At 35.5% G+C, this 23,127-nt stretch overlaps 1 protein-coding gene across 2 annotated transcripts in view; it reads right to left on the bottom strand.

The window, feature by feature from the left end:
* The window catches only part of SPATA6 (spermatogenesis associated 6), a 149,403-nt gene that overhangs the window by 12,965 nt on the left and 113,311 nt on the right, over positions 1-23,127 (bottom strand). The gene's annotated exons all lie outside the window — the stretch shown is intronic.

Here is a 23,127-nt window from a genome sequence, read left to right as displayed (position 1 = left end):
GAAAGATTGTTTCTGCACTCTGAAAAGTACCTGGAAAACTTATGCAAATGTAAGCATTCAAACATGTACCTATTATTCATAAGCCAAAATGCAACAATAAGCCACAAGAAGCAAAAATGAAGGGCAAGGTAGTTGGTATCAAAATCCATAGCTATAGAATTCTAAAGAAATAGATTGTAAACTATATCATCCACTGCAACTTTGTTCTTATGTATGGTAATTTCAAATAATTTAGTATCAAATATCTTTCACAACTATTAGCCAATATCCTTGTTGTCCCTTAGTCAGATAGGAACAGACATAAAGACAACTGGATAATAAAAGAAGCCAGTAAGCCCAAATCAATTGCTATAAGGATTAGTATTAATAAGGGAGTCGTTTACTTTATGTGAGAAAGCAGCTGAATAAAGATAATGAAGAAAAATATTTCTAAAAAATTTGCTGATGGCATGAAATTGGGAAGAGAGCATTCAATTAAAAAAATGGAAGCAATAGAGTCAATTATCATATGGTTTCATTTACTTGTGGAGCATAAGAAATAACACGGAGGACATTAGGAGAAGGAGAGGAGAAGGGAGTTGGGGGAAATCGGAAGGGGAGACAAAGCATGAGAGACTGTGGACTCTGAGAAACAAACTGAGGGTATGGGAGGGGAGAGGGGTGGGGGGTTGGGTGAGCCTGGTGGTGGGTATTAAGGAGGGCACGTATTGCATGGAGCACTGGGTGTCATGCATAAACGATGTATCTTGGAACACTGAAAAAATAAAATTTTAAAAATGGAAGCAATAAAATATAGAGCAAGTTTAAAAAATCACAGAAAATGTGAATATATATCTAGAACTGTTATAGCTTATAGGTGAATGAACCCTTTATCATTACGAAATAACTCCATTTATTTCTATTAATGCTTTTTTTCCCTTAACTTTTTTTGATTTACCGTTACTATAACTAAATAGCTTTCTTAGTTAGTGTTTGGATGGCACATATTTGTCCTTCTATTTTCCATCTTTCCTTATCATTAGGTTTTAGATCTTCTTCTTAAATATCATATAGCTGGATTTTGGTTATTTTTGTCCAGTCTGATGAATCAGTGAAGTAGAGCATTAACATTACAGACAATATAATTGTCTGTAATGAGTGCAAAAGACACTACAAAATAAAATGCAAGAGATTTTAAAAAATGAAATATGTTTTCAATCTTCAAAAACAGATTATGCTACAAGAAGGACTGAATGAAAGAGATGTAAATAATATTTAATTTTTAATTCTTTCCTTGGAAAAAGCCATTCATTTCTAGATTATATAAGTGGTATCATACATAAGCATAAATCAATATTCCTTGTTTAATTTTGTCAATATAGTTGAAAAAATTAATTTTTGACCAAGAGAAATAAAAAATGTTGACTAAATTTTGAAGTTGATATATGAAAAAATATACAGAAGTACTTTAAAAAACCTGAACTTTAAATATTCATTCAATAAATCCCTATTTTGAGTTGGGTACCTACTATCCTATAAGATAAAAAAATGACTAAGATATGGTTCCTGCATACCTGTGGAACAAAGCTGTTTATTCTGTGAAGCTCTACAGGTAATAAGGAGCAAGGGCAGAATTATAAGGAGGCAGAGCAAAGGAAAAAATAGGGAAGAACATTCTAATTAATGGAGCATTCTAAAATCAGAATGATGGTCTTTAGAGGAAGTAAGATCATAATTACTGAAATTATTCTTGCAGTGTTGATACACATCTAGTTCAAGAAGTTCATGGAAGGGAATTCTGCCCCAGGAAACACAAAGGACCAGGTGATCTTCGTGGTTATTGCCTTCAAATTTTAAGATTATGTTTTGTGACATTTAATATATTTCAATACAAATACACATATCTTGTAAGAGTCCTGGTATAGTCTTTCTTTTAAAGGTCAAATTATATAAAAGTAAAGAGGTAAAAAAAAATCACACTTTATTATAAAGTATTAACTATCAGTAGAGCAAGCATTTGAAGAGATATATCATTCTCATTAGTGCCAGGAAATACATCCCTAGGGCAAGGAGAAATGATTCCAGTCTTATTCCTTGTCAACATTCCCATGTGCCAACATACAAATACAGAAAAAACGGATGACACCAATATTTGCTGAGTTCCTGTAAGGTATCTAGGACTGTGTTAGGTTCTCTTTACATGTGTATCATCTAAGCCTTTCATAACCTTATGAAAAAGGAGGTAGTGAAATCCAAAGAATTAAATAACTTGGCCAAAGTCATACATTATTAAGTGGCAGAACTGAAATTTAAACTTAGATTTAATTTGATTTACATTATACTGCCTCCTAGAATGCAAATGAAATAAAAATCTCCATCCCAAGTCATTAGATTACTTTCCTATATGAAAATTAGGCTCGGGGCACCTGGGTGGCTCAGTGGGTTAAAGCCTCTGCCTTCGGCTCGGGTCGTGATCCCAGGGTCCTGGGATCGAGCCCCGCATCGGGATCTCTGCTCGGCGGGGATCCTGCTTCCTCCCCTCTCTCTCTGCCTGCTTCTCTGCCTACTTGTGATCTCTGTCTGTCAAAGCTTCTGCATAGCAAAAGAAACAGTCATCAAAACAAAGAGGCATAATACTCCATAGTGTATATGGACCACATCTTCCTTATCCATTCATCCGTTGAAGGGCATCTTGGTTCTTTCCACAGTTTGGCGACCGTGGCCATTGCTGCTATAAACATTGGGGTACAGATGGCCCTTCTTTTCACTACATCTGTATCTTTGGGGTAAATACCCAGCAGTGCAATTGCAGGGTCATAGGGAAGATCTATTTTTAATTTCCTGAGGAATCTCCACACTGTTCTCCAAAGTGGCTGCACCAGTTTGCATTCCCACCAACAGTGTAAGAGGGTTCCCCTTTCTCCACATCCTCTCCAACACACGTTGTTTCCTGTCTTGCTAATTTTGGCCATTCTAACTGGTGTAAGGTGGTATCTCAATGTGGTTTTGATTTGAATCTCCCTGATGGCTAGTGATGATGAACATTTTTTCATGTGTCTGGTAGCCATTTGTATGTCTTCCTTGGAGAAGTGTCTGTTCATATCTTCTGCCCATTTTTTAATATGATTATCTGTTTTGTGTGTGTTGAGTTTGAGGAGTTCTTTATAGATCCTGGATATCAACCTTTTATCTGTACTGTCATTTGCAAATATCTTCTCCCATTCCGTGGGTTGCCTCTTTGTTTTGATGACTGTTTCTTTTGCTGTGCAGAAGCTTTTTATCTTGATGAAGTCCCAGAAGTTCATCTTTGCCTTTGTTTCCTTCGCCTTTGGAGACATATCTTGAAAGAAGTTGCTGTGGCTGATATCAAAGAGGTTACTCCCTATGTTCTCCTCGAGGATTCTGATGGATTCCTGTCTCACGTTGAGGTCTTTTATCCATTTCGAGTTTATCTTTGTGTACGGTGTAAGAGAATGGTCAAGTTTCATTTTTCTACATATAGCTGTCCAGTTTTCCCAGCACCATTTATTGAAGAGACTGTCTTTTTTCCACTGGATATTTTTTCCTGTTTTGTCAAAGATTATTTGACCATAGAGTTGAGGGTCCATATCTGGGCTCTCTACTCTGTTCCACTGGTCCATGTGTCTGTTTTTATGCCAGTACCATGCTGTCTTGGTGATCACAGCTTTGTAGTAAAGCTTGAAATCAGGTAACGTGATGCCACCAGTTTTATTTTTGTTTTTCAACATTTCCTTAGCAATTCGGGGTCTCTTCTGATTCCATACAAATTTTAGTATTATTTGCTCCAGCTCTTTGAAAAATACTGGTGGAATTTTGATTGGAATGGCATTAAAAGTATAGATTGCTCTGGGAAGTATAGACATTTTAACGATGTTTATTCTTCCCATCCAAGAGCATGGAATGGTCTTCCATCTTTTTGTGTCTTCTTCAATTTCTTTTAGGAGTGTTCTGTAGTTCCTCGAGTACAGATCTTTAACCTCTTTGGTTAGGTTTATTCCGAGGTATCTTATGGTTTTTGGTGCTATAGTAAATGGAATCGATTCTCTAATTTGCCTTTCTGTATTTTCATTGTTAGTGTATAAGAAAGCCACTGATTTCTGGACATTGACTTTGTATCCTGCTACATTACTGAATTGCTGTATGAGTTCTAGTAGTTTGGAGGTGGAGTCTTTCGGGTTTTCCATATAAAGAATCATGTCATCTGCGAAGAGAGAGAGTTTGACTTCTTCCTTGCCAATCTGGATACCTTTTATTTCTCTTTGTTGTCTGATTGCTGTTGCTAGGACTTCTAATACTATGTTGAACAGGAGTGGTGAGAGTGGGCATCCTTGTCGTGTTCCTGATCTCAATGGGAAGGCTGCAAGCTTTTTCCCATTGAGGATGATATTTGCTGTGGGTTTTTCATAGATAGATTTGATGAAGTTCAGGAATGTTCCCTCTATCCCTATACTTTGAAGCATTTAAATCAGGAACGGATGCTGGATTTTGTCAAAAGCTTTTTCTGCATCAATGGAGAGGATCATGTGGTTCTTCTCTCTTCTCTTATTGATTTGTTCTATCACATTGATTGATTTGCGAATGTTGAACCATCCTTGTAACCCAGGGATGAATCCTACCTGGTCATGGTGGTCCATATACACTATGGAGTATTATGCCTCCATCAGAAAGGACGAATACCCAACTTTTGTAGCAACATGGACAGGACTGGAAGAGATTATGCTGAGTGAAATAAGTCAAACAGAGAAAGTCAAGTATCATATGGTTTCACTTATTGGTGGAGCATAACAAATAATATAGAGGACAAGGGTAGATGGAGAGGAGAAGGGAGTTGAGGGAAATTGGAAGGGGAGGTGAACCATGAGAGACTATGGACTCTGAAAAACAACCTGAGGGTTTTGAAGGGGCGGGGTGGGAGGGTGGGGGAACCAGGTGGTGGGTATTAGGGAGGGCACAGATTGCATGGAGCACTGGGTGTGGTGAAAAAACAATGAATACTGTTACGCTGAAAATAAATAAAAAATTTAAAAAAAAAAAAAAACAAAGAGGCAACCCACGGAATGGGAGAAGATATTTGCAAATGACAGTACAGATAAAAGGTTGATATCCAAGATCTATAAAGAACTCCTCAAACTCAACACACACAAAACAGATAATCATATTAAAAAATGGGCAGAAGATAAATGAATAAAATCTTAAAAAAAAAAAAGAAAATTAGGCTCAAACTTTCAGCTGTATCTATTTTTTAGCCAGTATGTACTTGTTTTTTTAAGAGGGTGTTCCGAAATAATATAGCTCAGAAGAAACTTTCTCAGGATTTCCACGAAGAAACATTTTTCTTCCAGCAAAAGTCATTAAAAAAGTAAACATTATTAAAAGAAGCTGTGGGCTCTCCTTCCCTAAAACTGGCACTAAATTAAATGTTCTTTTAAGATTCCTCTCATCAATGATCACTATGCCTTATGCATGTGATTGACATCTTACTTAGACTACCCCTGGGACAAAGAAATAAAAGGTATCTACTCATGCTTGCAAACTGAAAAATTTAGGGATAAAAGTGGTTAGTCTAAAACATAACTAGAACTAAAAGGCAGCAATCTCACTAATTATATAGTGTTTAAATAAAATATACACCTGTCATTCTCAAAGAAATGAAATTCTCATACATAGTTAAAACACCTGTAAGGTATATTTTATTACTATCAAATACATTCAATACTGTTCAATACATTATTTATAGTGAATTGTGTACAAGGACAAGAATTCAAATAGAATTTGATCATTAGTTTTTTTTGTTGTTGTTGTTTTTTTTTTTTTAAAGATTTTATTTATTTATTTGACAGAGAGATCACAAGTAGGCAGAGAGGCAGGCAGAGAGAGAGGAGGAAGCAGACTCCCCACTGAGCAGAGAGCCCGAAGTGGGGCTTGATCCCAGGACCCTGGGATCATGACCTGAGCCGAAGGCAGAGGCTTTAACCCACTGAGCCACCCAGGCTCACCTTGATCATTACTTTTAATATGCATTATCACCTGGACAAATCAGTTAGCTTTAATGGCTTTAATTTCCTAATTCATAACATAGAGAAAACTTAGGTAGAACTTCTTAAAGACAAAGGGATAAGAAGTTGAAGGGTTAACTTTGAATTGATTTGAACTGAATTTATTTATTTATTTGAGAGAGAGAGTGAGCGAGCAGGGAGGGAGAGGAGAGAGAATCTGAAGCAGACTCCGCACTGAGTGTGGAGTCCCTGTGGGCTCTGTCTCATGACAGTGAGATCATGACCTGAGCTGAAACCAAGAGTCTGACGTGTAACCAACTGAGCCACCCAGGCACCCCAACATTTTTCTAATTCTATAACCTGGTTTATAATTGTAATAAAGAACAACAAAGTCTGAAGGGAAGACCAATTAAAGAACACTTAAATGGGAACTTTGACAAATTGCTAGAGGGGGACTGTGAAAAGGTATGTGTGATGGTTAATTATGTATGTCAACTTGGTTCAGCCATTCCGCCTAGATATTGGTGGGACATTATTCTGGACATTTCCATGAGGTTTTTATGGATGAGATTAACATTTACATGAATGGACTTTGACTTTGATAATGTGGGCGGGCCTCATCTAGTCAGTTGAAGGCCTTAAGGGACCAAAGGCTGACCTCCCACAAGGAAGAAGGAATGCTGCCAGTAGACCGCTTTTGGATTTGAACTACAATGCTTCCCTGAATATCCAGTCTACCTCACCAGATTTTGGTCTCACTGACCTTCCACAATTGCATGAGCCAACTCCTTAAAATTTCCCTCTCTCCACATATGTGTATATGTATATAAACACACACACATATACACACACACATGTTCTTTTGCTTCTGTTTCCTTGGAGAATCCTGACTCACACAATATGAGAATGAAAAACTCTTACAATATATTAGTTGGAGACTTCAGTACTTTACTTCCAACAATGGATAGAACAATCAAGGCAGAAGATCAACAAGGAAATGGAAGACTTGAACTATACCATAAATCAACTAGATCTAACATCTACACAACACTCTGGACTAGCAGAATAAACATTCTTCTCAAGTATACACAACAAATTATTCAGCAGAGGGGCTCCTGGGTGACTCAGTGGGTTAAAGCCTCTGCCTTCGGCTCAGGTCATGATCCCAGGGCCCTGGGATCAAGCCCCGCATCAGGCTCTCTGCTCAGCAGGGAGCCTGCTTCTCCCTTTCCCTCTGCCTGCCTCTCTGCCTACTTGTGATCTCTGTCTGTCAAATAAATAAATAAAATCTTTAAAAAAAAATTCTTCAGCAGAGACCATATACTAAACCATAAAATGAGTTTCAATAAATTTAAAAGTACTGAAATAATACAAAGTATGTTATCTGGCTACAGTGAAACAAAATTAGCAAATTCTTTATTGAAAATTCTCCTACAAAGATGGGCTTATTTAAAACATTTAAGAAATAAATAATCTTACACAAACTCTTCAAAGGATGATTGGGAATATTTTCCAAATCATTTTTTATAATTTAAATTTAATTAACCAAAATATAGTACATCATTATTTTCAGATGTAGAGTTCAATAATTCATCAGTTGTGTATAATGCTCAGTGCTCAAATCATTTTTTAAAGACTTATTTATTTATTTGAGAATGAGAGAGAGTACGAGCAAGCAAATGGCAGGAAGGGCAGCAGGAGAGACTCTTCAAGTAGACTCCTTGCCAAGCGGGGAGCTGGATGTGGGGCTTCACCTCATGACCCAAGAGAGCATGAGTTGAGCCGAAACCAAGAGTGGGATGGTTAACTGAGCCATCCAGACCCCACTCCCAAATCATTTTTATGAGGCCAGCCAAAACTTAAGGAAGACATTACAAGAAAGGAAACTTATAGACCCATTACTATCACTAACTTAGATGTAAAATTCCTAGGTAAAATATTACCAAATCAAAACCAGTAGTGTGTATGTGCATGTGTGTATGTGTGTGTGTGTATAAATAAATTACGACCTAGAGTTTTGTTCCAAGCATGCAAGCATTGGTTAAAATTTGAATAATCAAATGAGCAATTTACCACATTAAAACAAAGAGAAAAAGCATTTAAACATCCCAATGTCAAAAAATTCATATATTTATAATGAAAATTTTAAAGAACTCAATGAAAAAAAAAGAATAGAAGGAATGTCTGTAATCTGGCAAAGAATGCCTGCAAAAAATGTATAGCACATATCATACTTAATGTTGAATTATAAAAAGCTTTCCTCTTTGGATGGCAAACCAGACAGGATACCCTCTTTCACAACATCTATTTGATATTGCTTTGGAAACCCTACACAGTGCAATAAGGCAAGAAAAAGAAATAAAAGGCATAAAGACTAAAGAGGGAGAAATAAATCTGTCATTCTTTACAGACTATATTATACATATAAACATGAAAGAAATACCATATATTAACATTAATATGTGACTGTAAAGTCACTGGATACAAGGTCATTACACAAAAATCTACTACAGTCATTATACCAAAACCAAAAAGAAGATACAACTTTAAAATATACAACTGATAGTAGCATTAAAATATCCAACATCTAAGAGTAAGTTTACTGAAAGAAATGCAACTATGATAACTATGACATAATTGGGAGAAATTAAATCTCTAAATTAATTTTGAAGGACATCATACTCATGGATTGGAAGACTCAATATTGGTAAGATGTCAGTTCTCCCCTAGTTAAAGCACAGATTCAATGTAAGCTCAATCAAAATCATAGCATGTTTTTTAAAACAGACAAGCTGATTTTGGAATGCAGATGGAAATTCAAAGAACAAAGAATAGCCATATCACTTGCAAGCAAGAACAAACCTGAAGAACTGTTGTCATTAGATGTCAAGAGTTATTATAAACCTACAGCAAATGAAAAAGTATGATGTTACTACAAAATGAGAGAAGCCAATGAAACAGAAGAAAATCCAGAAAGATACTCATATATACAGTCCCAATGGAACAGAAAATAATCCAGGACTATTTCCATGTAAAGAGTAAGGAAAAAAATGACCATTTGAAAAAAGATGATAGGGGCGCCTGGGTGGCTCAGTGGGTTAAGCCGCTGCCTTCGGCTCGGGTCATGATCTCAGGGTCCTGGGATCGAGTCCCGCGTCGGGCTCTCTGCTCAGCAGGGAGCCTGCTTCCCTCTCTCTCTCTCTGCCTGCCTCTCTGCCTACTTGTGATCTCTCTCTGTCAAATAAATAAATAAAATCTTTAAAAAAAAAAAAAGATGATAGATCATAAACATAGGGGAAAAAAATAAACCTTCATCCAAGTCTCACATTATACATACAAATCAAATCCACATACACTATAGATCTAATGTGAAAGGCAACATGATAAAAGATTTTTTTTTAATGGGAGAATATCTTCAGAATCATGGTTAGCTGAAGTTGTCCTATATGGATATAAAGAAAGGACTAACCAAAACACTAACCAAAAGGAGAGGAAAATTGGGCTACATTAAGAACTTTTATTCATAAATGGTGTCGTATTACGAAAACAAACATGCATGCAACAGATTTGAATATATTCATAATATAAAACATATCCATCAGAAAATGTCCAGGAGTTAAAATAAAAGACCTTAAGAGGCATATATATGGTACACAGGGAACAAGACTAACATTGCTTTTTGAGAAGAACTGCAAAGGCCAAACTGTATAGAAACAAGAGAAAATCACAGCGAAGCATACAAAATTAAAGTGCTGAAAAGAAATAACGATGAAAAAAATTTTAAAACTGCCAGAGAAGGGAATTCTAGGAAGATGTTAGTGACAGCGTATGGTAGGCAGAATAAGGGTACCGAAAGATGTCCATGCCTTAATTCTCAGAACCAATGAACATGTTACCTTACAGAGCAGTAGGGAATTTTGCAGATTTGACTAAGGTTAAGGATCTTGAAAAGGGAGGATTACCTTGGATTATCTATCTAGGCCCAATTTAATCAAATGAGTTCTTAAAAGCAGAAACAGCCTTTCATGGCTGTGATCAGACAGAGGGAGATGTGATTAAGAATTAGGGTCAAGGGGCACCTAGGTGGTTTAGTTGGTTGAGTATGCAATTCTTGGTTTCAGCTCAGGTCATGATCTCATGGATCATGAAATCAAGCCCTATATAGGGCTCCTCGTTCAGTGGGGAGTCTGCTTGAAGGTTCTTACCCTCTGTCCCTCCCTCAATGTGTACTCACTCTCTCTCTCTCAAAAATAAATAAATATTTTTTTGAAAAAGAATAAGGGTCAAGGAGATGCAGTGTTGCTGGCTTTGCAATTGGAGGAAAGTGGCTATGTGCCAAGAAATGTGGGTGGTCACTAGGAGATGGAAAAGGAAAAGGAATTGATCCTTCCCTGGAAACTCTATGAAGAAAACATCTCTGCTGACACATTGATTTTAGCCCAATGAGATCTATGCCAGGTCTACAGAAATGTAAGATAATCAATTTGATCTACTAAACTTGTGGTAATTTGTTGTGGTAGCAATAAAAAACAAATAGTATTTAGAGGCACAAATCCCCTCATAAAAACATGCAGAAATTGTTTTAGGGTTACAAGGAATAATTCATGGCAGACCAATACCCCTATTGAAAACTAGAAAAGCCAGAAAAAAAAAATAAAAATTTATATATTTTAAGCTATTAGAAAGGTGCAAAAAACAAAACAAAACAAAACACTACTGAGACTAACATTTCAGAGGAGAGAAACTTTCAAAGGTAGACTGATGATCTGCACAGCCATTTTTCCTCAAAGTGTTTGCATATCCTGAGCATGGGCTAGATGCTAAGAACCAGAGCTTCTATTAGAACAAGGGTAATTGCTGTGACATAGAAAAACCAACAAAGTTTTTGATGGTTGTAAAAGAGTGGAGTAATGTAACTGGAGTATTATGAGGCCTTAGATGTACAACCAGTTTCTCAGTTATGACATTTATTGATTTATGAAGCTGTGTGGGACTAGAGGGTATAGAGCTAACCCAAAGTCTCTGAATGTTGCTACAATTTCATGGTACTTAAGAGATAAAGATCTATGTAAGAGATAAAGATCTATAGTGTGAGGCCCTCAAAACACAAGAGGCAAAAACCCTGGAGATAGCAGTGACACTTAAGGACCTGTAACTGTTTTTAAACTGGAAAGACTTGACAATTTGGGACTAGCTAGGCTAAAAAATCTGGTCTTGGCTCAGGCAAAGGCTATTTCTGGGGATGGAGTACCCAGCAGAATTTTTTTGTGAATCACACCACACTCGAAAAATAAAACTGAGAACTGGAAGAGCCTCAAACACATAAAAGTGTCTTGCCACAATATTTGCCAAAATTTTGAAGCTATGCCAGTTTGGGAGGGGGGGGCAACAAACTAATCCAACAATGACTGAAAAGCAAAAGATCCATATAATTAGATGGTAGTTAAAAGACAAACATCTGTCAGGAAAAAAGATGTTGGTAACAGAATAGGTCAAAGTTTAAAGCCTTGAAATGTAGTGAATTGACACTTGACCGGTTGAAATCGCATTTATACTGGGAGCAGGGTATGATCACTTCTAGAAGCAACTAGAACTGGTCATAGAAGTTGTACTGGCAGACAGAGAAACCAGCAGACATCTTGTTGATTATGCAGAGCTGATGTCATAAAAACAGAAATGAGAAGGGACTCAAATATATGAATATTTTCTGAAGGTTCCTGGTATGGAAATATAAGGAACTAAACCTAAACTTTCTGAGAAGTAGGAGAGAAACTGCCTCAGTTTCTTGGTACTGAGAAGACAAAGACCTGAAAAACTCTGACTTCAAAGCTCTAGTGGTTGATTACCAAAAAACAGAGCTGAAGTGAGATTTAATGGAAGTTTGATTAAGGATAAACTGAGATTTACCAAAACATCAATATAGCCTCAAAGTAGTTTGGTCCTTTTGAATCAAGGTTAGCCCCTTGATGCTACCTGCCTAGTAGAGGAAAAAGGGAACCCTTTCATCATCTAGAAAAATCTAAAGTTCTTTTAGAAATAATTTCTATTATTGAATTATGAAATAAATGCTATAGTCAGGACAGTATAGTCCGGACAGCATGCAAGAGTGAAAAAGACAAAAGAAGCAGATCACAAGTGTAACCCAGGTATCAGAATTAGGAGATAAGCACTTTAAACTAACTATGATCAGTATCTTCAAGAAAATAGATGAAAAGTTGGACAAAATAAACAAAGGTTAAGGTTTTCCAGGAACACTGGCATTTATAAGAATTAATCAAAGAGACATTTTAAATCTATATATTAAATAGAAGTAAAGAACTTAATAGATGTGTTTAACAGTATATTGGAAACAGTAGACCAGATCAGTGAAGTAGAATATAGGTTCATAGGAAATGCTAATAAAAGAGAAAATAGAAGGATAAATACAGAAAGAAGTGCAAGAAACTATGGGAGATAATCAAAAGGTCTAATAGTTGAAACTGGACACCAAGAGGGAAGGAATAAAGGTATAGTCAATATAGCATATTTGAAGAAATAAAGGGCTGGAATTCCCTAAATTAATTTAAGTAATGAACTCACAGATTCAAGAAACTCTGGGCAGGGTTAATACATAAAACCAGGGGTGCCTGGGTGGTTCGGTGGGTTAAGCCTCTGCCTTCAGCTAGGTCATGATCTTGGGTCCCAGAATTGAGCCCTGCATTAGGCTCAGAATCGAGCCCTGCATTGGGCTCTCTGCTCGGCAGGGAGCCTGCCCACCCCGTCCCCCACCTGCCTCTCTGCCTACTTGCGATCTCTGTCTGTCAAATAAATAAATAAAATCTTTTAAAAAATATATAAAACCAAATCTTTTAAAACTAAGGACAAGAGAAAATACTAAAAGAAGCCAGAGATAAAAGACATTATAAGCAGAAAGGGTTAAGACTCACAATAGGCTTATCAAGGAAATAATGGAAGTTATAAGATAACAAAATGATATTTTTAAAGTACAGGAAGAAAAACATCTGCCAACATATACATTTATATCCAGTGAGGAAAAATTTTTCATAGATTTATGGATACATAAATAAACACCTAAGTAATAAAAATAAGTAAATAAAAATGAAAACATTTTCCAATAGCAGACCTCTACCAAAAAAAAAAACACTAAAGGAAATTCTTCAGGCAAATGGGAAATGATCTAAAATGAAAAGAGAATGAAAAACTAAAAAGCATTAAAAAAGATAAATATGTAGGCAAATATAAATATTACTATACAAAATATGTAGGCAAATACAAATAAATATTATTATGTGAAACAACAGTATCAATGCATTATGGAATCCAAAATACAAGCAGAAATAAAATGTATCACAATAACTTTAAAAAAGAAAGGAGTTTAAATGGAGTATAGTGTTCTAAAATTCTAGCATTATCAAAAACTGGTAAAGAAAAAAGTGTCTTAGATTATAACAGAGGATACATGTATTTTATAGGGCAAGATTAAAAGAATAATAAGCAAATGCATACCCTATGAGTTAAAAGAGGGAAGAGAGGGAATAAAAATATCTTAGTCAGAGGAGACATGCAGGAGATTTAAAAAACAAACATGAACAGATCCGTCAGAATATCAGTAATTAAATGATTGCAGTAAATAAAAGTAAGTACTCAATAATAGAAAACCTAACTACATAAGACACACATCTTAAATATAAGGACACATAAGGGGTAAAAGTAAAAGAATGAAAAGTACCAATTGACATCAACCAAAAGAAAGTTGATATGCCTATTATAATATCAGACAAACTATATTTGACGGGAAGAAGTGTTCCTAGAGATAAAGACATTTCACAATGACAAAAAGGTCAATTAACCAGAAAAAAAAAACCCACCACAGTTTAAACCTGTATGCATCCAATAACACAGTTTCAGAATATGCAAAGCCTCTGGAATACCCATAATGGGGAAATAAACCCCAGAAAATACAGTATGTTAGCAAGGCTATAGAAAACTAGAACTCCCAACCACTGATACTGGAAAACTTTGAAAAAACTTTTTGGCAGTATATTCTACATTCCTTCTTATGACCAGCAATTCCATATTAGGTATATATCCAACAGGAATACATATATATGTTCATCAAAGAACATATATAATAATATTGATAGCATTACTATTAGTATTAGACCCAAATAAAAATAATTAACTGATAAATTTTGCTATTCTTACTGGAATACTATAAAGTAAAGGTTGGCACACTATTCTTTGAAGGGCCAAATACTGTATATGTTCAGCTTTGTAAGTTGTTTGTTCTTTGTCACAATTGCTCATCTCTGCTGTTGTAACTTGAGAACTGCCATAGATAATATATAAACAAATGGGTCTAATTCAAGTTCCAATAAACTTTATTTAAAATTTAAAAGTCTGGAATTTGTGGACTATAGCTTCCTGATTCCCACTATATGATAATAAAAATGAAGCACATGTATGTCACAAACATAATGATCAGCAAAAGAAACTAAATACAAAATGATGAATACATGATTCCATTTATGAAATGTTCAAAAACACATAAAACTTATCTATATGTTGTTAGATATTAGAAGGTAGGTTGTGTAGTGACTGAAAAGAGGCACCAGAGGCATTTCTTGGGTGCTGGTAATGTCATGTCTCTGACCTGGACGCTGTTCACCCATGGGTTCACTTTTTAAAAACTCACTGTGCTGTAGAATTTAGGATTAAAGTGATTATACTGAAATAAATTTTTTTTAAATTATCTAGAATAGCAGTATTAAAAAATCTATGGGAAACATCTGCAAGAAAATTAAGAGACAAGGTATTCCCATGAACTCCAAAATATCAGGAGACTTTCATAAACCCCCAGTAGGTACATGAGAAGGTAACACCATCTGTGGAGGATGAATCAGAGAAAAACATTGAAGCATCTGATAAACCAAGTAAGTTAAAGTAACAAAAAAGTATTCACTCAAAAGCTTGGTGGGCCAGTTCAGAAACTGAAACTGGAAGAGGTTTTCCCACTCTCCTAGTGATGAATACAAAGGATTTACAATAAATTCTGAAGAAGCTGGAGCAGTCTGGGAACTGTTAATTCAAAACTAACACACCAAAGTCATCTTCCAAGATAAAACTCTACACTGAGTGTAAACATCTGGAAAAAGAATTTGGGGAGCCTGGGGGGCTCAGTGGGTTAAAGCCCCTGCCTTCAGCTCAAGTCATGGTCCTGGGGTCCTGGGGTCCTGGGATCAGGCCCGTCAGTCTCTTCACTCAGTGGTGAGCCTGCTTCCCCCTCTCTCTCTCTGCCTATCTGCCTATTTGTGATCTGTCTGTCAAATAAATAAATAAAATCTTTAAAAAATATATATAAATTGAACAGGGAAGTAAAAACAAAGGAAAGAAAATTTCTTTTTTTTTTTTTTTTTTAAATTTGTACTTCATCACTTTATTTTTTTTATTTTTTTTTTTAAGATTTTATTTATTTATTTGACAGACAGAGATCACAAGTAGGCAGAGAGGCAGGCAGAGAGAGAGGTGGAAACAGGCTCCCTGCTGAGCAGAGAGCCCGATGTGGGGCTCGATCCCAGGACCCTGGGATCATGACCTGAGCCGAAGGCAGAGGCTTTAACCCGCTGAGCCACCCAGGCGCCCCAGGAAAGAAAATTTCTATATAAAAATTGGGTAGAAAAGGAAAGCCAGGAAATGTCAGAAACTAAGCTGCCATACTTTTGAACAAATGAAGAAGACAGAAAAAAGAGCTCTCAAACTACACATTTAGAAAAATTAATCTAAATCCTATGTCCCTTTCTAAAATTTCAGAAAAAAACAATTTTATAAAGTAATCATCATAAATGGGTTAAATTTCATAAAAAGTTTTAAGGGGGGGGAGACCAAATAAAAAGCCCTCAATGGAAGCATGCCAGAAAAGTCATGCTCACAAAACAGATGGAAAATATGTTACCTATGTCTTCATGGCCAGACAATTTGTCTTCCCAAGAGTAAATGATCTAATGAGAGAACGAGAAATGTAGCTTTAATGTCTTTTTGATCTAGCCTTAGAAGTCATACACTGTTATTTCTTTAATAGTCTGTTGTTTGCACAGATCAGCCCTACTCACATGTTGTGGGAAGAAACTACACAGGGGTGAAAATACTAGTAGGCAAAAAATCACTCGTAGCCATCTTTTACCCCAAGAGTTAAAAAAAATATAAATTTAAAAGAATTTAAAACAACAAGTATAAGGATCTAAGTGGGCTTGAAAAGCACATAGACAGGAGAGAATCTTTTACTACAGAGATAAATAACTAAAATCTACTCAGCTGCAAATTAAAAATGCTATAACTAAAGTGCAAACCAAATGGATGCCATAAAAATGAGGATGGACAAAGCAGAGGAACAAATCAGTGCTACAGAAGATAAATTATGGAAAATAAAGAAACTAAAAAGAGGAGGAAACCAAAGGTAATGGATCATGAAGGTAGATTTAGGGAACTCAGAGACTTATTAAAATGGAAAGACATTCATATAATAGGAGTCCCAGAAGATGAAAATAGAGGAAAAGGGGCAGAAGGTTTATTTGAGCCAATTATAGCTGAAAACTTCCCTAATCTTGGGAAGGATACAGACATCAAAACCCAAGAAGCACAGAAAACCCCCATTAAACTCAACAAAAGTTGACCATTGCCAAGGCATATCACAGTCAAATTCACAAAATTTAGAGGCAATTAAAGACTCCTAAAAGCAGTAAGGGAAAAAAAGTTCCTAACCTACAAGGGAAGACAGATCAGGTTCGCAGCAGATCTATCCACAGCAACTTGGCAGGCCAGAAGAGGGTGGCAGGATATATTCAATGTGCTGAAAGGGAAAAATACGCAACCAAGAATACTTTATCCAGAAAGGCTGTTATTCGGAAAAGGAAAGAGTGTGAGTTTCCCAGACAAACAAAAACGATGAGAGATCATAATCACTAAACCATCCCTATAGAAATATTAAGGGGGACTCTCTTAGTGGGAAAAAAGACCAAAAGCAACAAAGACTAGAAAGGACCACAGACCACCACCAGAAACACCAACTTTACAGGTAACACAATGACACTAAATTCATACCTTTCAATAATTACTCTTAATGTAAATGGACTAAATGCTCCAATCAAAAGACACAGGGTATCAGAATGGATTAAAAAAAAAAGATCCATCTAAATACTGTCTGCAAGAAAATATTTTATTATTTTATTTTGTCTTATTTTAAAGATTTTATTTGACAGAAAGGTAGTGAGAGAAGGAACACAAGCAGGGAGAGTGGGAGTGGGAGAAGCAGGCTTCCCGTCAAGCAGGGAGCCCATGTGGGGCTCAATCCCAGCACCCTGGGATCATGACCTGAACTGAAGGCAGACACTTAATAACTGGGCCACCCAGGCACCGCAAGAGACTCATTTTAGACCTCAAGACACCTGAAGGTTGAAAGTGAGGGGAAGAAGAACCATCTATCATGCTAAAGGATATCAAAAGAAAGCTAGAATGGCCATACTTATATCAGGCAAACTGGATTATAAAACAGAGTGTAACAGATAAAGAAGGACATTTTATCATAATTAAGGGATCTATCCATCAAGAACATCTAACAATTATAAATAGTTGTGCTCCCAACTTGGGAGGACCCAAATATATAAATCAATTAATAATAAACATAAAGAAAACTCATTAATAATAATATAATAAAAGCAGAGGACTTTAACAGCCCATTTACAGCAATGGACAGATAATCTAAACAGAAAACCAATAAGGAAACAATGGCTTTGAATGACACAATGGATCACATGGACTTAACAGATACATTCAGAGCATTTCATCCTAAAGAAGCGGAGTATACTTTCTTTTTGGGTGCACATGGAACATTCTCCAGAATAGATCACATACTGGGTCACAAATCAGCCCTCAACAAGTATGAAAAGATCAAGATCATACCATGCATATTTTCAGACCACAACACTATGAAACTTGAATCACAAGAAAAAATTTGGAGAAACCTCAAATACATGGAGGTTAAAGAAAATCCTACTAAAGAATGAATGGGTTAACCACAAAATTAAAGAAGAAATAATAATAAAAAAAAAAACACATGGAAGCAAATGAAAACATGACAGTTCAAGACCTTTGGGATGCAGTTAAAGGCAGTCCCAAGAGGGAAGTATACTACAATACAGGCTTATCTCAAGAATCAAGAAAAGTCTCAAATACACAACCTAACATTACACCTAATGGAGCTAGAAAAGGAACTGCAAATAAAGCCTACAGCCAGCAGAAGAGGGAAATAATAAACATTAAACAGAAATAAATGATACAGAAACAAACAAACAAACAAAACCCCCAGAAGAACAGATCAATGACGCTAAGAGCTGGTTCTTCAAAAGAATTAATAAAGTTCATAAGCCCCTGGCCAGACTTACCAAAAGAGAAAGGGCCCAAATAGATAAAATCACAAATGAAAGAGGGATCACAACCAATACCACAGAAATTCAAACAATTGTAAGAGAATACTATGAAAAATTATATGCCAACAAACTGGGCAATCTGGAAGAAACAGACAAATTCCTAGAAACTTACAAACTACCAAACTGAAACAGGAAGAAATTTGAACAAACCCATAACCAGAAAAAAATGGAATCAATAACCAAAATAATCAAAAATCTCTCAACAAACAATAATCCTGGGCCAGATGGCTTCCCAAGGGAACCCTACAACATTTAAAGAAGAATTAATATCAATTCTTTTCAAACTGTTCAAAAAAATAGAAATGGTAGGAAAACTTCCAAAGTCATTCTACGAGGCCAGCATTACCTGGATTCCAAAACCACACAAAGACCCCACTTAAAAAGGAGAACTATAGTCAATATCCCTGATGCATATGGATAAAAAATTCTCAGTAAAATACTAGCAAATCAAATTCAACAGTACATTAAAAAATTATTCACCACAATCAAGTGGGATTTATTCCTGGACTGCAGGATTGGTTCAATATTCACAAATCAATGTGATATACCACATTAATAAAAGAAAGGAAAAAAACCATGTGATCTTGTCAATAAATGCAGAAAAAGCATTTGATAAAACACAGCATCTATTCTTGATAAAAACTCTCAACATAGTAAGTGTAGAAGAAACATAACTCAACATCATAAAAGCCATACACAAAAGACCCACAGCTAGTATCATCCTCAATGGGGAAAATCTGAGAGCTTTTCCTCCATGGTCGGGAACAAGACAAGGATGTCCACTCTCACTATTACTATTTAACATGGTACTGGAAGTTTTAGCCTCAACAGTCAGAAAGAAAAGAAATAAAAGGTATCCAAATCAGCAAGGAAGAAGTCAAACTTTCATTATTGGCAGAAGAGATTATACTCTCTGTAGAAAATCTTAAAGACTCCACCAAAACATTGCTAGAACAAATACCTGAATTCAGCAATGTTGCAGGATATGAAATCAATGTGTAGAGATCTGTTGACTTTCTATACACCAATAATGAAGCAGCAGAAAAAGAAATCAAGAATTTACCCCACTTGTAATTGCACCAAAAACAATAAGATTCCTATGAATAAACCTAACTAAAGAGGTAAAAATAGGTACTCTCAAAACTACAGAACACTTATAAAAGAAATTAAAGAGGACACAGAAAATCAGAAAAGCATTCCATGCTCATGGACTGGAAAAACAAACATTGTTAAAATGTCTATACTACCCAAAGCAATCTATACAAAAAATGCAATCCCTATCAAAATACCATCATTTTCCACAGAGCTAAAACAATCAATCCTAAAATTTGTACAGAACCACAAAAGACCCCAAATCATTAAAAAAAATCCTAAAAAAGAAAAACAAACCTAGAGGGATCACAATTCTGGATTTCAAGCTATATTATACAGCTGTAGTCATTAAGACAGTATGGTACTGGCACAAAAAGAGATACATTGTTCAACTGAACAGAATTGAAAACCCAGTATTGGAGCTGGACTATATGGTCAACTAATCTTCAACAAAGCAGGAAAAAATATCCAATGGAAGAAAGTCTCTTCAACAAATGGTATTGGGAAAACTGGACAGCAACATGCAGAAGAATAAAACTGGACCACTTTCTTAACCACACACAAAAGTAAATTCAAAATGGATGAAAGACCTAAATGTGAGACAGGAATCCATCAAAATCCTAGAGGAGAACACAGATAGAAACCTCTTTGAACTCAGCTGTAGCAACTTCTTCCTAGACACATTTCCAGAGGCAGGGGAAACAAAAGCAAAAATGAACGTCAAGATAAAAAGCTTCTGCACAGCAAAGGAAACAATCAACAAAACTAAAAGGCAGGCTATGGAATGGAAGAAGATATTTGCAAACAACATATCTGATACAGGGTTATTATCCAAAATCTATAAAGAACTTATCAAACTCAATATTCAAAAAACAAATAATCCAGTTAAGAAATGGGCATGGGACATGAATAGACACTTTTCCAAAGAAGATATCCAGGTGGCTAACAGAGGTGTAAAAAGATGCTCAACATCACTCATCATGAGGAAATACAAATCAAAACCACAATGAGATACCACACCACACCTGTCTGAATGGCTAAAATTAACAACAAAAGAAACAACAGTTGTTGGTGAGGATATGGAGGATGAGGAAACCTCTTACACTGTTGGAATACAAACAGGTGCAGCCAATGTGGAAAACAGTATGAATGTTCTTCAAAAAGTTAAAAATAGAACCACCCTATGATCCAGCAATTGCACTACTAGGTATTTACGCAAAGGATATAAAAATACAGATCCAAAGGAGTACATGCACGTGCATCCTTGTTAAAAATAGAACCACCCTATGATCCAGCAATTGCACTACTAGGTATTTATGCAAAGGATATTAAAATACAAATCCAAAGGAGTACATGCATGTTCATCCTTATGTATTATAGCAGCATTATCAAAAATAGCCAAACTATAGAAAGAGTCCAAATGTCCATCGATGGATGAATGGATAAGAAGATGTGGATAAAGAAGAATATATGTGTGTATGTGTATATGTGTATATGTACACACACACACACACACACACACACACACACACACACACATATTTCTCATCCATCAAAAAGAATGAAATCTTGCCATTTGCAACAACATGGGTGGAGCTAGAGTGTATTATGCTAAGTGAAATCAGTCAGTCAAAGACAAATACCATATGATCTCACTTGTATTTGGAATTTAAGAAAGAAAATAGATGAACATATGGGAGGGAGGTGGGAAGGACAGAGAGAAACCAACCATAAGATACTCTTAATGATAGGGAACAAACAGGGTTGACAGAGGGAGGTGAGTGAAGGATGGGCTACATGAGTGATAGGAATTAAAGAGGGCAGTTGTGATGAGCACTGGATGTTGAATGTTTTAAGTGATGAATCACTGACTTCTACTCCAAAAACCAACATTGCACTTTATGTTAACTAAATAAAATTAAAATCGAAAAAGGAAAATTTAATTAAGAAATTAAAAAAGACAATATTCATAAAATAATGAAGGACACATGACATACACTGGTGAAAAAAGTCAATCCAGAATAATCAACACATGATGTGTTCTGGTATTATTAGCAAACTTCAAAAAGGAAGGGGGAAAAACACCACAATTGGATTTCCAAGCTAAAAGAGCAAGTCACTCACAGGGGAAAGAATATTGGATTTTAAACAGATTTTGACAGCAACATTCTGTGTCAAAACCAAGTAACATACTTAAAATAAACAAAATATAAGCCAAGGATTTTTATATCTAGCCAAAGTAACTTTCAGGTACAAAGACTATAGACAAAATATCATCTTCATGCAACTCAGGGAATATTTGTCCCATAAGCCTCCTTAGGAATCTACTAGGGAAAGAGCTTCAGATAACTGAAATGATTGGAGAAGACATTGACATAAAATAGCAAACATTAGGTATTTACATGTAGAACTTTAAATGAAGAATATAAAGGAGATGTATAGTATTATAGAATATTATAATGGTATATGCTCTGAAAAGGTAGCTGAGTATAGTTATGAAAAAATGGAAAGGAGAAAAAATTCTTTAGCTGTCTTCAATAATTGTATCTTCAATGGTATTTGTTATTTTTGTTCTGAGATCATTTTGTTACCACAGCAAATGAGGACTTGGATTATATTCTAATTTTATCACCTTGAATGCATCTGCATTCATGATTCCTGGATTACAGGATAAAGTCTACACATCTTAGCCTGGTTTTCCATGATCTGGCTCAATAAGGACCTTCTGCTTTACCTGGATTATTTCCACAAGGAGTTTTACCTAAAAACATGCATTTCTGTACAGGATAGGCTGGTAGGATTAAGTCACATTTATTCTTATTTCTGCTATTTAAAGCATCTAGGCAAAAAATAATTGCAACATAGAGCAAGAGAGTGAGAAAGAGAGAATATGAACTAATCCCGCATTATGTGCTTACTGATGAAAGACAAAGCGTGACTCAATCTTTCTGTTTCTATTTAAGAGGTATTTTGAAATAAGCATATATTGACATTTTTACTCAACATAACAATCATTGTGTTCAATTATAATGTTTATTCTGTTTGTATTTAATGTACCTAACTGATATGGTTGGGTATAAATTTACTGTTTTCTATTTACCCTGCCTATTCTATAGTCTGTGTTTCCCTCTATTTCCTTATTTCTGCCAGAGGCACTAGTGTCTGGGATTTAGACATAATAGCAAAAGGATTGGGGTTTTCGTTGAAGTGATCTTAGATTTTCTTGAATAAAAGTGAAAATCATTTGCTTCCTTTTCACTTGGATTTTATTTTCAACTCAATCTTTCCTGATCACTGACTTTCATTAACTTATTTGAAATGGGTTCTCTTCATTGTTTAATGATTATCAAACTTTCAACATATTATGTTTTATTCTCCTCTGTATTAGTCAAATGTTTAATGATTCATAAAGGATTTTTTTGCTGTCCCAGAATAGGTTGATATTTAAATAAAATCTTTGTTAAGTAAAAAAAGTAAAATAAAAAAAATTTTTTTTTTTAGTTTGTAAAATTCTTTGTGAAGTAGAAAGTAAATTTTAAAACCCTGGTATTTATATT

Source organism: Martes martes (assembly GCF_963455335.1).
Source record: "Martes martes genome assembly, chromosome: 4".
In the NCBI taxonomy this organism is placed as follows: domain Eukaryota; kingdom Metazoa; phylum Chordata; class Mammalia; order Carnivora; family Mustelidae; genus Martes; species Martes martes.
The sequence above is the reverse complement of the archived record's forward strand: the minus strand, read 5'-3'. Positions and strand labels throughout refer to the sequence as shown.